Source organism: Balaenoptera musculus, chromosome 11 (genome assembly GCF_009873245.2).
Source record: "Balaenoptera musculus isolate JJ_BM4_2016_0621 chromosome 11, mBalMus1.pri.v3, whole genome shotgun sequence".
NCBI lineage: Eukaryota > Metazoa > Chordata > Mammalia > Artiodactyla > Balaenopteridae > Balaenoptera > Balaenoptera musculus.
This window is the reverse complement of record NC_045795.1, coordinates 62,791,782-62,806,627: the sequence shown is the minus strand read 5'-3', so window position 1 is coordinate 62,806,627 and position 14,846 is coordinate 62,791,782. Positions and strand designations below refer to the sequence as shown.

The 14,846-nt window shown below is 47.8% G+C and overlaps 1 protein-coding gene across 2 annotated transcripts in view; it reads left to right on the top strand.

Annotated features, from left to right (window-relative positions):
• Positions 1–582: 582 nt before the first annotated feature.
• Positions 583–14,846, top strand: part of LTF (lactotransferrin) — a 51,859-nt gene continuing 37,595 nt past the window's right edge. Inside the window, exons 1-3 of one of the 2 annotated variants that reach the window (XM_036869492.1) lie at positions 583–3,761; positions 4,375–5,364; positions 5,555–5,747. The gene's annotated coding sequence lies outside the window, so the exon portion shown is untranslated. Of the gene's footprint in view, positions 3,762–4,374; positions 5,365–5,546; positions 5,748–14,846 lie in introns of both variants that reach the window. The other variant, XM_036869491.1, reaches the window with a different exon arrangement.

Here is a 14,846-nt window from a genome sequence, read left to right as displayed (position 1 = left end):
TGTTTGTCACAATTAAATTAACATAGGTTGAATGTCTTCTCTGTAACTACCATGAGTAACATCACTTACCTGTTTTTCCAGAGAATTCTGGGTTTCTGGGGTAGGGGTGGGGTATGCCAAGGCCTGGGAAAGCTCCGTGGGGCTGAAGAGAAGATAGCGGGGTATTCATATTCGTGTCTCACTGGGACACTACTAGTCCCAGCCCCAGAAGTTCTCATTGAGTTGATCTGGGTATCAGCGTTTCTAAAAAGCTCCCCAAGTGCTTCTGATGCTCGGTTACGGTGGAGACCACACGAGGAAGCGGAAGGCAAGGGAAACCTGGAGAGATCCTGGTAGCAATCACACGAGAGGGAGACGGAGGTGTCCCTCCTTCCCGCAAGGTTTACAGAGCCTGCTTTTGGGGAAACCAGTCCCTAGGGCTGCCTGGTGGCATATCCACCAGCTGGGTCAGGCACTGGCAATCTGAGCAGTGGGCCGTAGAGGGAAAAGGAAGGGACAGAAGCGGGAGGGAGGGAGGCAGTAGGGGTGGGTGGGGAGGAAAAGGAAGAGAGGGGGAGGGGGAGGGGCTGGCCATGGCAGCATTTGGCAGCCTCACAGCCACCTCTCTCCCGCCCTCTGCTGCTGCACCAGAGTTCAGCTCCTTCAACAGCAGGCCCACCCTGGGCCGAGTCTGCCCTCCTCACCCTCCAGTTTTGTTTCTCTATATTAACTTGGCTCGGGTCACAAATTAACCAGATTTGGGGAGCCCGCTTAATCAATTTCTCTCTTTCAAATTCTTTTTCTGTGCTCCTCCCACGTACTCTCAACCTCAGGGCAGATTAGGAGAAGATTTAGGAAGAGGGTGAGGGTACAGGGGAGAGTCTGGACTGGAAGTCAGGGGTCTTTGGTCTGTGTGGCAGTGAACAAGTGGCTTCAGGCTTTTGGAGGATGAAATGTGCCTTTTATGTGGAAGGATTCTAGGTGTGCCTGGTACAGAGAAGAGCCCATAGATGCTGGTCTCTTATGTGGAGAGCTTGACAAACACAATTTCCAGGACCTCATTTGGAACACCCTCAACGCTCACAGGGACCCATCCACTCCGGAAACGGAAATTTATGTGTATAAATAGGAGCTTGCCTCACTGCCTCTCAGCTGGCCAGGGCACAGCAGGATTCTGTCCCTTCCTCATGGGGAATGGCTGTGGCCGGTCCCTCTGGACACTCATCTCAGCTTCCAAGCCTGGGGCCATTCTCTTTCAAACAGGGTCAGGACTCAGCCAAGGCACTCCCTGATACTCTTTCTGAACCCTGGGCTGGGCCCTGGGTCAGCTGCTCTGAGGAGGCCATCTCTGAAAGCTTGGGACATGCACAGAGTGGGAAAAATTTGAGTTACCCAATGCACATGCTCTCAGCTGAAAGGGAACAAGACAGCACTCTGCCTTCTTGAATCAGCTCTCATGCTGTAAACAGGTGTCCTTTTCATGGTCTATTTGTGCCATGTTTTTCGAATTTTTGTGCTTTTTGTTGGTGATTCTGTTGTTTAAAGAGGCCCCAAGTGTAGTGCTGAAGTAGTGTCTTGAGTTCCTAAGAGCGCAAAGGCTGTGATGTGCCCTACGGAGAAAACATGTGTGCTAGATGAGCTTCATTCAGACATGAGTCATAATGCTGACAACTTGATTTCAGATTTCCAGCCTCCAGAACTGTAAGATAATAAATTTTCATTGTTTTAAGCCACCCAGCTTGTGGTAGTAAGTGAAGAAATGAATACAGAAGGGTTTAAAGCCTCCTGGCATTTCCCAGCAGTCCTGAGGGTTGGGGCCACCTGCCTGCTTTTCCAACAGGTACAAGGAGCAGGAAGCAACTTCAGCATATAGTGCATTCCTTCTTTTCCCTACCAGCTACCACTTCCTCGTTATTTGTTGGAATAATGAGAAAAGATTCTCATTATTTGTTGGCCGGACAATTTTGATAGCCCCTTGATTCATATTCTTCCCCTAGTGTTCTCTCTGAAAAATCAGCCTTTACAGAGTCGCCAAAGAGCTCTTTTTAAAATCCAGACGCCTGAGCCACAACTAGGGAGCCCGCCTGCCACTACTAAGACCCGGGGCAACCAAATTAAAATACATAAATAAATAAATAATCAATCAATCAATCAATCCGGATGCCACACCCTGGCCGGGCCCGCCTCCTCACTCCTCCGTGAACGTGATAAGCTGGAGCAGGGCTCGCTCAGTTACTTCCTCCATGTCTCCCCTCAAATGTCACCCCAGTAGAGAGGCCTTCCTCAATCTCTAGATATAGTAGCACCCTTCACCTCCCCTCCCACACTCTTTCCCTCTCACCATTCTATATTTATCTTTTTGGGGGTTTGTTTTTAAATCACGTCCTGACATAGCCTTAGTTTCTAGGAGACAACCAATTTGAAATAGGAGAGCAGGGAATTTTTATCCACCCAGAGAGTGCCTGGGTGCTCAAGAATTACTTGAATGAATGTTAAATGAATTCTGTCCAAATTCTGTTGCCGCTCTGTAGAACAATCCCAATCCGGGGCCTGGGGGTGGGGTGAGGGAGGAATGGGCGTGGTCCTGCAATTGCTGCTGTCGGTTTTTCCAGGGCAACTGTCCACAGTTTCCCACTCTGCGGGATCATTTCCATTTTCTCTCTAATAATTTGCCTCTTTTTCTGTTGGGTCTTGCTGGGATGTGTCATCATCCCTGATCTATCCATCCCAAAAGAATGCCCTCTTTCAGAGTCTCAGCTTTAAGAGCATTTGGGTCAGGACAGGTCTCTTTTTCAAATCTGACCACCTTAGCCTCTAGGATCTTATTCCCCAAGGAAATTGCTCTTTAAGTCAACTTTAATACAAATGTCTTCCACGGTTTTTCTTTCATTTTGCTCTGTCCCTGTCCTGTGCTGAGTGCAAGAAGAAGAAAAAAAAAAAAAAGCTTTGTAAACCAATTTAGTTCCTCCTTCAGACTGATAAAACCCTAACCAGTCTCCTAATCGGTAATTAATTCCTAAGAACAGAATTTTCCATCTTTGGGACTTTTAAAAATTCCATTTGAACTTCTGTTTTTATTATCATTCAACTGAGAACTTTTTACTTCTCATTAAGACAACTTGCTCTCTAGATTATAAAAGTTCTCATTACTGATTATCTGTTTATGGACTGAAATTCACCATCCCTGTGAGTTAAAATTCAGAGCCTGGGCCAGGGCTAATGTAATGAACAATCCAGAAGGAATGTGAGACCAAGTGACTGGCCACATGAATGCCTTCCTCAGCACAGCAGTTGAGGCAGCTCAGTGGCACCTACTGACATCTGGATGAGGTGTACAGGCCAGTGCAGTACTCAGGGGTGCTCTGAGGCCCGAGGTACCTGACTGCAGAGCTCCCAGCCTGCTCTGGCCATGAAAATGGAGACCCCCATCGTGGGCAGGGACCCTCACTGCTCAGCCGCTTTGTCTTCTCTTGGAGCATCTTTGTGTTTTGAGTTTTAGTTTTTCATAATTCTGTTGTTAATGGTGCAAAAAAAAGTGAAAACTTAAATGACCATTTTTTTAAAAATAAAAATTATTATTAAAATGTTAAACACAGCCCCCTGTTTCTGTTAAGGTAATTAAGCAAGGAGTCCGTTAGACTGAGTTGGTTTTTCTGCCTTGGTAGTCTTTGTAAGCAAACTGAAACCTCAGCCAGAATCAATGCACTGGAATCTGAGAAAACGAAACTTAAGAAGAACCTATCACAAATAGCCAACTAGGCTTTCCCAAATTAGGCAACCAGGTAAGCTATAGCCAATCAGATAGTCTCCTTGTTTAGCTTCTGTGTCTTCTCTAGAAAAGCCTCCCCCAGCCCCTGTCGGTGGAGCATAGCCAGCCAGCCTTCAGTTTGGTGCTGCCTGATTCCAGTTGATATATGCTCAAACTCTTGAAAATTTTAATGTGCCTCAGTTTATCTTTTAACATTTCTTTTCCCCAATAGTATGTATGTGAGATTTATCCATCTTGTGCCATGCCGCCATAATTTGATTCCTAATCGTGTATATTCCATTGAATGAAAATTGCAATGTATTTATCCACACCAATGTTTGCTTATTACAAATAATGGGACTATGCATATTCTTAAGACATGTCTTCTTATGCACCTTTATAGGCCTTTTTTTTGGTGTATGGTCGGGCCACTCAAGATGGCTCTCTGTACCTCCCCTGCCCTACCAGTGTCTGCTTCACCTATATCTTACACAAGACTGACCTTCCTAAACTCCTGCCCCCACCCCAGCTGGTGATTGTTCTTATCAAAGGGGCGGTGATGGGCGTGCCCCTCCGCTGGTTTCCCTGGTAACTAATGAGCCCACCTGACATCAATTCCCCTGTAACTGGTAATCTCCCCTTCCCAGTGAGCGAAGGAGGAGCAAAGACTGCCACCATGATCCTTTTCCCCGTCCACCGCACACGGTGGGGTGTCGCTCCAGGACCTCGCTTCAGACGTGTAAGCTCCCCTATCCATTACACCCCTGACGTCTCTGTTGCTGACTCCGGGTTCTTTCTTTGGTTTTGAAGTGGGGCAGGCACAGGCCTTGTAGGTTTGTGTGGTGCAGCCCAACAGTTGGGTACATAAGCCAGTTTTTTGAAAGTTTATGAGTGTTTCAATTGCTCTAATCCTCACCAACACTTGGGATTGTCCTGCCACCAGCCCAGGGGTAGGGCCACCAACCTGAGTTTGCATTTCTCATCCCCTTGGTCCCAAGGTGTCATAATTGGGCTGCTTTATTAAATTAGGACACATTCCTCTGGGGCCGAGGCTAACCTTCTCTCCCAGAGGGAGTGCTCCTAGGGCAGCAGAAGAGTCAATAAAAAACTAAAATAATCCAAGAGTAACTCTAAGGTATAAGGAAACTTAGGGCTGAGGGAGAATCCTTAAGGGAGGACAAACTTGGAAGGGCTTCGGGTCTCCTTGGAGAAGGTGCGGTCAGCCCAGGGATAGCAGAGACGTTCACTGGGGGCCATGGGGCCAGGAGGCCTTCTGAGTGCCTGAGCCACGTGGAGGCTTGCACAGGGGCTGCAGCTCAATGTGTGACCCTGGGCTTGGAGAGGAAGTCCGGGTGCCAGCGCACAGGAGGCCACGCAGGCTGCGCGGGGCTCCCGGCTCTGTATGGAGAGGGCTCTGGAAAAGGTCATCACCAGACCCAGGCTGCAAATGGGCAGCCCAGACTGCCTGTCCTCACGCCCACCCTGCCCTCCCCTGGCCCTCACTGGAGCTGGCAGGAGGACGCCTTTCTCCTGCAATGTCCTTCCGGCGCCCTCTGCTGAGAAAGCTCACCATCGCGCTCACTCTGGAGTTCCAGCTCAGTGCACATGCTGAAGGGTGCATTCAGAGCTGGGAGGTGGTAAGTTGATGATTGACACAAACTTTATACAAATGCATGACATGACCTCATTGAAGTGGCTGGCGGGAAAAGGGGCTGATCTGAATCACTTTAGAAAACAGTGTTTTGCCTGGAAATTGTAAGGCTAAAGATGAAAGGAGCTGTGAAGAACGTACTCTAATTGGTAACTTTGTTTCCCGGAGGGCTGCAGTTCCGGAATTGCTTCACAGGTGTGCTGGGGTAGAACAAAGAAGTAAATGGATGATAGAAAGTTGTGTATACCGCAGGAGAGGAAAGTTACCGACACACAAGGAAGGAAGGCTGGAGTGAATCCTGACTGGGTTAGACTGGAGACCTCAGGATGCAGCTCAGTACGTGCACAGCTGGCTAGATACAGAAACAATGTGAGTACATCTGTGTACTTTACGTGTATGAGTTTTACCTATATTACCTCACTCTGCTGAGACAGCCCAGTAGCAACAAGTATACCCCGTGTTAAGGCTTTGATTTCTGACTATCATTGTCCAGTAAAAGGAAGGAAGGCAGGCTTGGTAAAATGGCTGATTCTAGGCCGGGGGCAGGGAACATACAAGATGAGCCTGTAGCATCTTGTGGTGCCAGAAAATAAGGAGGTTCTCAAAAAAACAAAAGGATGGGGGCATGCCAAAAGGTTGCGGGAACCAACCTGAAACAGATCCCAACAGCCAAAGCTGGAACCAACATTTCCCTAATGCGCCAGACACGGTGCCAAGGTTTTTAAAAAATATAAATATCGAATCCTTGCTACAGCCCTGGGAGATTTTTTACTCCCATTTTAGAGATGAGAAAACTGAGGTTCGAAGAGGTGAATTAGAAATGCCTCTCCCGTAGCCCAGGTTCACTGTTGGAAGCTGAAGCCTGCCATTCATCGTGTGGCTGGTCTATGTCGTCCCCAAGTTCCAGGTGCCTGGCCCATCTGAGGCCATCCCTTCCCAACCTTGGCATCATTTCTCCCTTGGGCCTTTCCTCCCCCCCAGCGTGAAAGGGCACTGCTGTGGGTAAGAAAGCAGGAAACCAGGCTGCTTCCTTGTTCCTGCCCAGCCTGAGAGTGGGGATGGGGGTCTGTCAGAGGGGCCACAGGAGGGTGGGCTTTCCCTGCAGAGGAACTCCCCCGAAGTGGAGCACAGCTGCTCCTTGTAGCCCCAGCCTCTCTTCACAGAACCCAAACACCTGTGCTCACTCCTTCTCTCACTTCAAGAGGACAGGCCAGCCCTCTTCCTTGGCTGTGACAGGCCTTAAAAGATTCCAAGGAAGCTTCCCCAGGACATTTTCTCTTCTAAGTTCCTTCCTGAGCCCTTTGCATGAAGGGTGGCAGTTCTGGTTGTATCTCACTGAAGTCCTCCCAGCTTCAATTCAGACCGCTGCCTCAGCCCCAGCCTCCCTGGGGAAGAGAGCCCGGGATGCCTTGGTTCCCACCTAGCCAATGGTAGCGACAATTAACGCACCACAAATGGCTAGCATCACAGCAATGAACCCTGACCCAAAAGCTTGAGGGAGATGACATAGGAAGAACCACTTCACAGGTGTGACGGCCAACACCCGTGGGAGCAAAGGAGCCGGTCGGCATGAGTGGGTTCTCTAAAGAGGGAGGGGCTGGGCACAGGAAGGGTGTGGCTTGAGGGCTTTCTAGGGGGCAGGTACCTCTTGCAGTCTCTTTCCTCTGCGGAGGCCCCCTACTCTCCTTAGGCGCTGTGTGGGTCCTCAGAACCCCACCCCACTCCCACCGACCTCAGCCTGTGACCTTGGCATCCCTGCTTGGTGATTGACATTAAGCAAGCGGGTGGTCCTCCATTGCCACCAGCAGCTGTCATAGGAACTGTGGGGACATCCTGCCCTGCAGGGCTCCCTGCTTCCCACCAGTTCTCCTTCTTTGCCCCACACCCCATTCCTGCTCACTCTTTCTCCCCAGCAGAGAGCTCTACTTCCCGCCCCAGTGGACAGTGTCTTGCAGGCCTCATGGCTGGTCTGGGGCCAGAGCACAACCGGAACCCAGGAGAACAAAGCCTGGGGCCCAGCCAGCAGGCCTTGTCATCACCTTCCGGGCTGCCTGCCTCTGGCTCAGCCAGCTTGCACCCCTGAGCTTTCTTCTCCCAGCTTCCCTGGTCCCCGATCCAGCTGAGTGTTGGACTGAGGTCTGACTTGATCCAGAATTTAATCCACAAAAGGAAAGGAAGAAGGCTTCCTCCTCCTGGGGCTGGCAGGGGCTTGGGAGAGCAGGAGGCTGGCCAGGGAGGAAGCATGGCCTTGGAGCCAGACCCAGAGGTCATGGAGACTCTTACCAGTCTGGAGCTAGCTCAGCAGCCCCCAAGGGCATGGAAGACTTGGCCTCTCTGCCCCAAGGCTGCAGGTTCTTGCCCTGCTTGACTCGAGGTGGGTGGTGCTGGGGGGGCGAGAGATGAGACAGATTGTGGAGCTCGAGGTGTCATCATTTGCTGGGAACATTTGACTCGATTTTTCATTTGTTTCCTTTTTCCTCCTGTGGGCCCCTTTGATGTCCCTGCTTCATCAGCCACAGCTAATTTTGATTAACAGCAACATGCTGGGGGCCCCAGATTACGAAGGCTCAGTGCCAGTGTGGGAGGGAGGTGAACGTTGGCAGAACATTCAGGCCCTTCTTGGCACTGCCTTCCCAGCAGAGACACAAAGTTTCCTAGGGGAGTAACGGGGTGGGGCAGGGTGAGGAGAGCACAGCTCCTGGGGCCTGAGGCTGCCTAGAGGGTGCTTTGGTGTCACCTCGCCCCTGAACCTTGGTGTCCCCATCTGTGAGATGGGCAGAGTGATGGCAGGACCTACCTCGCAGGGGTGGCTCAGGATCCAATGTGTTGTGCACACACAGCGTCCGGAACAGCACCTGCCACTGTGCTCAGGTGTTGGGCAGAGTCTGCCAGACATGCTCATTTCTTTTCCTCTCCCTCCCTCCCTCCTTCTCTCCCTTCCGTCCTTCTCCTGAGCCCAGGCCCAGCTCAAACACCATCCCACTGTGACTTGGGTAACCACAACTCTTGTCCATTTACAAATATCCATCCCCTTCCTCACCCCTCCCCTTTCTCTCTTCAGCCACTGTCAAGGGTTGACATTGGAGGGAGGAGGTCGTTTATCAAGGAAAGATTTGCCCTGCAGGTTCCAGAGGGCCTCCCAGCGCAGCATTTTTGACACATCCCCTTTGGGGGATGCAGTCGTTTGCCTTCATGCTGGTGGCATTTAAAAATAAATGTTTAATTGATGTACAACCTACGTGTAGAAAAGTGCATGGTTAATATATGTACAGCTCTGTGAGTTATCACAAGATGAACACCCTCATGTAATCACCACCCAAATCAAGAAAAAAACCCACATTACCAGCACCCTGAAGCCCCACTCCTGCCCCCACCGATCACTTTCTCACCCCTTCTGCCTAAAGTTTCCACTCTCCTATCTTGTGACATCATAGGCTCATCTGACCTGTTCTTGAGCTTTATATAAGCACAGTCAGAGCTACGCACGAAGGTAGACACAGCTTTGTGTCCGATCTCTTTCACTCAGCATTGTATTTTTGAGATTCAGCCCTCTTATAGTGGGTAGCAGCAATTCTTATTGCTTTATAATTTATTTTTCCTGTCTGCCACTAAGAGACATTTTGAATGTTAGGGGTAATGCTCCTGTGAACATTCCTGTTTGTGCTTTTGGCGCTCGCGTGCACACAGTTCTATTAGGTGTACACTTAGGCAGCTCTGCGCAGGAGCTGGCTCGTCTGGGTTCATGAAAACCAGCTGTTAGATTGCCAGGAGCTTGAAGAATTTTGCCCCACTCTGACCTTTCTTCCCTTGCATTCCTGTCGTTCTCAATGTTATTTATGTCTATTGTACCCGTTTGGCAGGAACACTGTATAACATGGTATTACTCATCTCTTCCCAACTCCAGATTCAGTGATGTCCATCCACGTTGGCAGTATGAAATCAGTCACCTTGGAAATTGGCAAATGCTACGAATCAGGGCTTAATAGATTGTTGTTTTTTTATTGATTGTCTAGAGTTAGACTTAAGAAAGTGATAGAGAAAGTGTCCACAATGCAGATTAAACTAATAAGTGTGTCATCTCTGTAGCTATAACATCATAAATAGCACAAACAACTGAGAAAATATTTTTCAATTATATAGGACTGGAAAATGATCATGTATCTGATTCAGGAAAGACATTGCTCACATCACCGACAAATAAGTGAAGTTCTGACATGCATCTAGTCGTTTCTCTTTCTTCTTGCTCTTTAACATGAAAAAATACATCAAACAATAGTCATGCTGGAATTACACTCCCAGAACCAGTTATTAAGCACTTAGCGGCCCAGCCCTGGTCATGGGGCTTATTGTGCTTTAGCTGATACTGCCAAATGGTCCTCCAAATGGGTTGTACCCATTCATATGTCTGTTTGTGGGGTTTTAAACAAAATTCAGTTGTACTTTGTAGTCCTATCTCAGGACCAGCAGTTTCCTAGAAACTGAGGCCTTGGCAGAGCAAACTAGCTGACACAGGCTGGGTGATAATTATCCGCGAAAGATTCCATAAGCAAACGCTACTTCCATAGGGCCACTTGCTGATGTGTGATCTGGGCAGGGAGGTGGGCTGCAGGAAGGAAGAGGTCACGCAGATGCAGCTACTCGGCTTCCTGGAGGGGGCTGCCCTTTGCTGGCTCTGAGAATTGGAGTGAGGAGGGGAGGCACCAGGCATCAGGGCAGGAACAGCCCGTGAGCATTGCAGGGCAAGGAGTATGGCTGGAGTATCTTCCCATAAACAATGGCAGAGGGCACAGAGCTGGGGGCAGCTCCACTGGTAGCTGTATCCCTACCGTCCGGGTCTCCTGTCCTGTATGTATCAGCCCCATGGCCCACCTGGAAGGAAGCCTGAACTAGGCTGTCCCTGGGGCAGAAGCCCAGTGTGAGAAAGCTCTGCTCCTTCTCAAGGCTTCTCTCATGGGTTTAATTCTCACATCTTATGGCTGACTGCTCAGCTCTGATCTCAGTAAATTCTTTAGTGCACTGAAATCTGTGGCCAACACAAAGTGGCCCATAAAATGATGAATAAACATTGTCCAAAAATGCACACAAGCCCTTCTGAAGCTTGTGAATGTACCCATTGTTCTCCCTGTAGCCAAGGTAGATGTTTCCTTCTCTTTCGCTCAGGGATAAGCCAACAATCAATCACAAAGCAGTGGTCAACAATCAATCACAAAGCAGTGTTAGTCATGGAACTCGCAGAGCCAGGCTCTGTGCTAGATATGGACCATACAGAGAAACACTTCAGCCCTTCTGGGTCCCTGTGCAAGGAAGGAACCGACATGCATGGAACAGTGCCGGTAAGCTGAAGGCTTGAATGGGAGATTGTCTGCCCTCCACTGCTGCAGGCATGGGTAGGGCAGGGGCAGAAGGGTCAGAGTGGGACTTGAGGGGGCCATTAGGAAAGTTGTCCCAGGCTCCTAACATGTAAAAATGATCCATCAACATGATACAGAGTGTTTCATGAGGCCCTGGAGTTGGACAGTGTTTTGGGTAATTAGACATCAGCATTATCCTGGAGAGAAAATGGATCCATGGCCCCAAAAATAATTTTAAATAAAGCTCCAGACCTCTGCATTTGACTCCTGCAGTACCAGTGCATTCTGAGTGGTGGTGAGTCAGGGAGCTTCCTCTCTCACAATCCATCTGGAGGTCCAGGGGTCTGTCAATCTGATGGTGTCCAGAATGGAACTTCTGGTCCACCCCCTCCCAATCTGTTCCATCCACAGTCTTCCAAATCTCAGTTAATGGAAGTCCATCCTTTAGCTTCTCAGGCCAAGCACCTTGGAGTCATCTTCCGCTCCTGACCTTCACACCCCATATCCCCTGGTAATGCAAGCAAATCCCATGGTGTCCACCTATCAAATGTGCCTAGAATTCAACCTGTCTTTCCACTTCCCCGCTGCTGCACCCCAGGAGAAGCTGTCTCATCTCTGTCCCTGATTATCGCTGAGCCTCAGCAATTGCCTCTCTGCTCCCTCTCAGTCTATTTTTAGCCCCCCACCCCGCAGTGACTCCTACCTCCCCAGAGTAAAAGTGGAAGTTCTTCCAGTTACCCACAAGGCCCCACAATTCCTGGTCCCTATACTCTCTCTCTCAGTCACTTGGTTCCAGCAAGGCCACCTTGTGGAGGTTGCTGGAAGATGCCAGAGTGAGGGTGTGTGGGGACTTTGCCTGCCCTTTTCAGAGCTGCCACAGGTGGGAGGCAGACTCCCTCTCCCATTTATAGGGCACTGAGCACAGGCATGGTCTTCCATGCCTTTTCCTGGACATTCTCATCTCCTGTCATGGTAACTGCCTGCTCACTTTTCTGTTGCCGTTGGGGGCAGGGACCAGATCTGGTTCATTTTGGTGACACAGCCCTTGACAAGTGCCTGGACCAGAATAAATGCTCAGTGAGGATGTTTTTAACTGAAAGGAACCCCACTCCTCCCCTAGTGCAAGGAGTCAGGAAACCAGATTCTACCTAGCCCTCCCTGGGCAAGTCTGGGCAGGCCACATGCCCCCTCTGGGCTTAGAGACCCTACTTGTAAAATAGCATCAAAGGAAACATTCAACTCTGAGAGTGTCTGATTTTTTTTGTTCAAGTTATTTCATAGGAACAACCTCAAGCCAGAACATTTCCAAATATCCTGGAAATTGCTCACTTCTCTGACTCTTTACTCCATTTGCAAATAGCCATCGGGCTCTGCTTCATCTAGCAGGTCCCCAGGCTTTGCTACCAGTTCCTCATTCTACGAATCATCTTCTGCCTTTAAACCCTCATCTTGGCCATCTGGCATCCATGTTGCATCCTGCTGCTGCTTCCTCAACAAGGTGAACCGTTCCCGATGACTAGGGAATGATGGTTCAGAACAAGCTAGTCCTGGACTCACCCCTCAGTCCGTGGCACTCTCCGCAGCCCCTGCAAAGCACATCACCTGTCCTTAGTCACCAACATAGTGACCCTCAGCTCTTGAGGAAGTGGCCACATGGCCACATGGGCTCTGGGAAATCTTTCCTTGTAGCCCAGAGAATTTTGGAGGTAGGAGCAGAGGTAGGACCTAAGAGTCAGGAGGCAGCTGACTGGAAGACGGATTAGAAAATGCCAAGATGAGGGCTTCCCTGGTGGCGCAGTGGTTGAGAATCTGCCTGCCAATGCAGGGGACACGGGTTCGAGCCCTGGTCTGGGAAGATCCCACATGCCGCGGAGCAACTGGGCCCGTGAACCACGATTACTGAGCCTGCGCGTCTGGAGCCTGTGCTTCACAACAAGAGAGGCCGCGATAGTGAGAGGCCCGCGCACCGCGATGAAGAGTGGCCCCCGCTTGCCACAACTAGAGAAAGCCCTTGCACAGAAACGAAGACCCAACACAGCCATAAATAAATAAAAATAAATTAAAAAAAAAAAAAGAAAATGCCAAGATGAGCCACTGAGGTCGCTAGGTGGGGCCTTAGAATTAATAAGTGAATTTAATGAGGTTGCCAGATATAAGGATAATATCCAAAAATAGATTGTATTTGTAATACTAGCAATTATTAGGAAACAAAATAAAAATCAGAAAATGAAAAAAAAAGGATGATCTCACTAACAATGTTCAATGAAAGGAATCAGATACAAGAAAATACATATTGTATGATTCAATTTACATAAAGTTCAGAGGCAAAAGTAAACTATAGTGTTAAAAATTAGACTAGTAGTTAACTTTGGGGACAGAGAGAGGGTGTTGGTTTGAGTGGAGGTATAAAGAGGCTTCTGAAAATTGGCAATGTTTTCTTTTTAGACCTGAGTGGTGGTTACATAAGTGTTCTTTTCGGGATAATTTATTGAGCTGTACACTTACATTTTTACACTTTTCTGTATGACAGTCATTTTTTAAAAAGTTAAAAAAAGACTCCTTAGCCAGCTTGAGTAGGTGATCCACAATTTAAGTCAGTTGGCTATAGCCAGATCAAAAGAGCCATGGGATTCAAGAATAGCCCTTTGCAGGACAGTATGGGAGGGGTAAAGGGAGATGTGGGGGAGGAGAGAGCCAGAAGAAAGTGATCTCATTTCACAGGGGGCTTCTGCAAAGAATAATGGGTTCTCATTCTCTCTCTCTGTCTCTGTCTCTGTGTGTGTGTCACTCCCATATCTGAACACCTGTGTTTCTCAAAATGTTGGCTTGGCTGCTGGTTTTAAAACTACCTAGGTTCTTATTCAAAGTTATGACTTCATTGTCTTTTGGGAGGAACTCAAGCTCCCCATTTCTGACTCTTTGACCCATTGATTATTTAGAAGCACGAAGCTTAGTTTCTGAGTGTTTGGAGGTGTTCCTATCTCTGTTCTTGATTTCTAGTTTGATTTAATTGTGATCAAACACATTTTGTACGATTTAAATTCTTTTAAATTTGTTGAAGTTTGTTTTATGTCCCAGGATGTGCTCTATCTTGGTAAATGTTCTGTGGACACTTGAGGAGAATGTGTATTCTGCTGTTGTTGGGCAGTGTTCCATAAATGTTGATCAGATCTTGGTTGGTGGTGTTGTTGGATTGGTCCTTACCCTTGCTGATTTGCTGTCTCCCTGTTCTACCAGTTGTTGAGAGACGAGTTTGATGCTTCCAACTATAATTATAAATTTATCTATTTCTCCTTTTCGTTCTATCAGCTCTGTTTTTTGGTGCATACCCATTTAAGATTGTTGTGATCTCTTGGTGTGTTGACTCTTACCATTATGTAATATTCCAAGCTGCCCCTAATAATTTTCTTTGCTCTGAATTTGACTTTATCTGATATTAATACAGCCACTCCTACTTTCTTTTTTATTAACATTTACATGGTATATATATTTCCATTCTTTTACTTTCAACCTAGATATGTTGTTATATATTTTAGTGAGTTTCTTGTAGACAGCCAATGCAGGGTTGTTTTTTTAAAACACTCTGCCAATCCCAGTCTTTTAATTGGAATAGTTAGACTATTTATAGTTGATATAATTATTGATATATTAGGGTTAAGTCTGTCATTTTATTTTAATTTTTGTTTGTTTTCCCTATTTTTACATTTTCACTGTTTTCTTTTACCTACTGTCTTGTGGGATACTTAAACATTTTTTAGAATTCCATTTTGATTTATCTATAGTGTTTTTTGGGTTTTTTTTTTTTTTGATATGGACCATTTTTAAAGTCTTTATTGAATTTGTTACATTATTGCTTCTGTTTTATGTTTTGGTTTTTTGGCTGCGAGGATGCATGATCTTAGCTCCCCAACTGGGGATCAAACCCGCACCCCCTGCATTGGAAGGTGAAGTCTTAACAACTGGACCACCAGGGAAGTCCCTGTCTATAGTGTTTTTGAGTGTATCTCTTTGTATAGTTTACATAGTGGTTGCTCTAGGTATTACTTCACACACACAATTTATCACAATATACTGGCCTGTTAGGTTGAATATGGACCCCAGAGATGTACATGTCCTG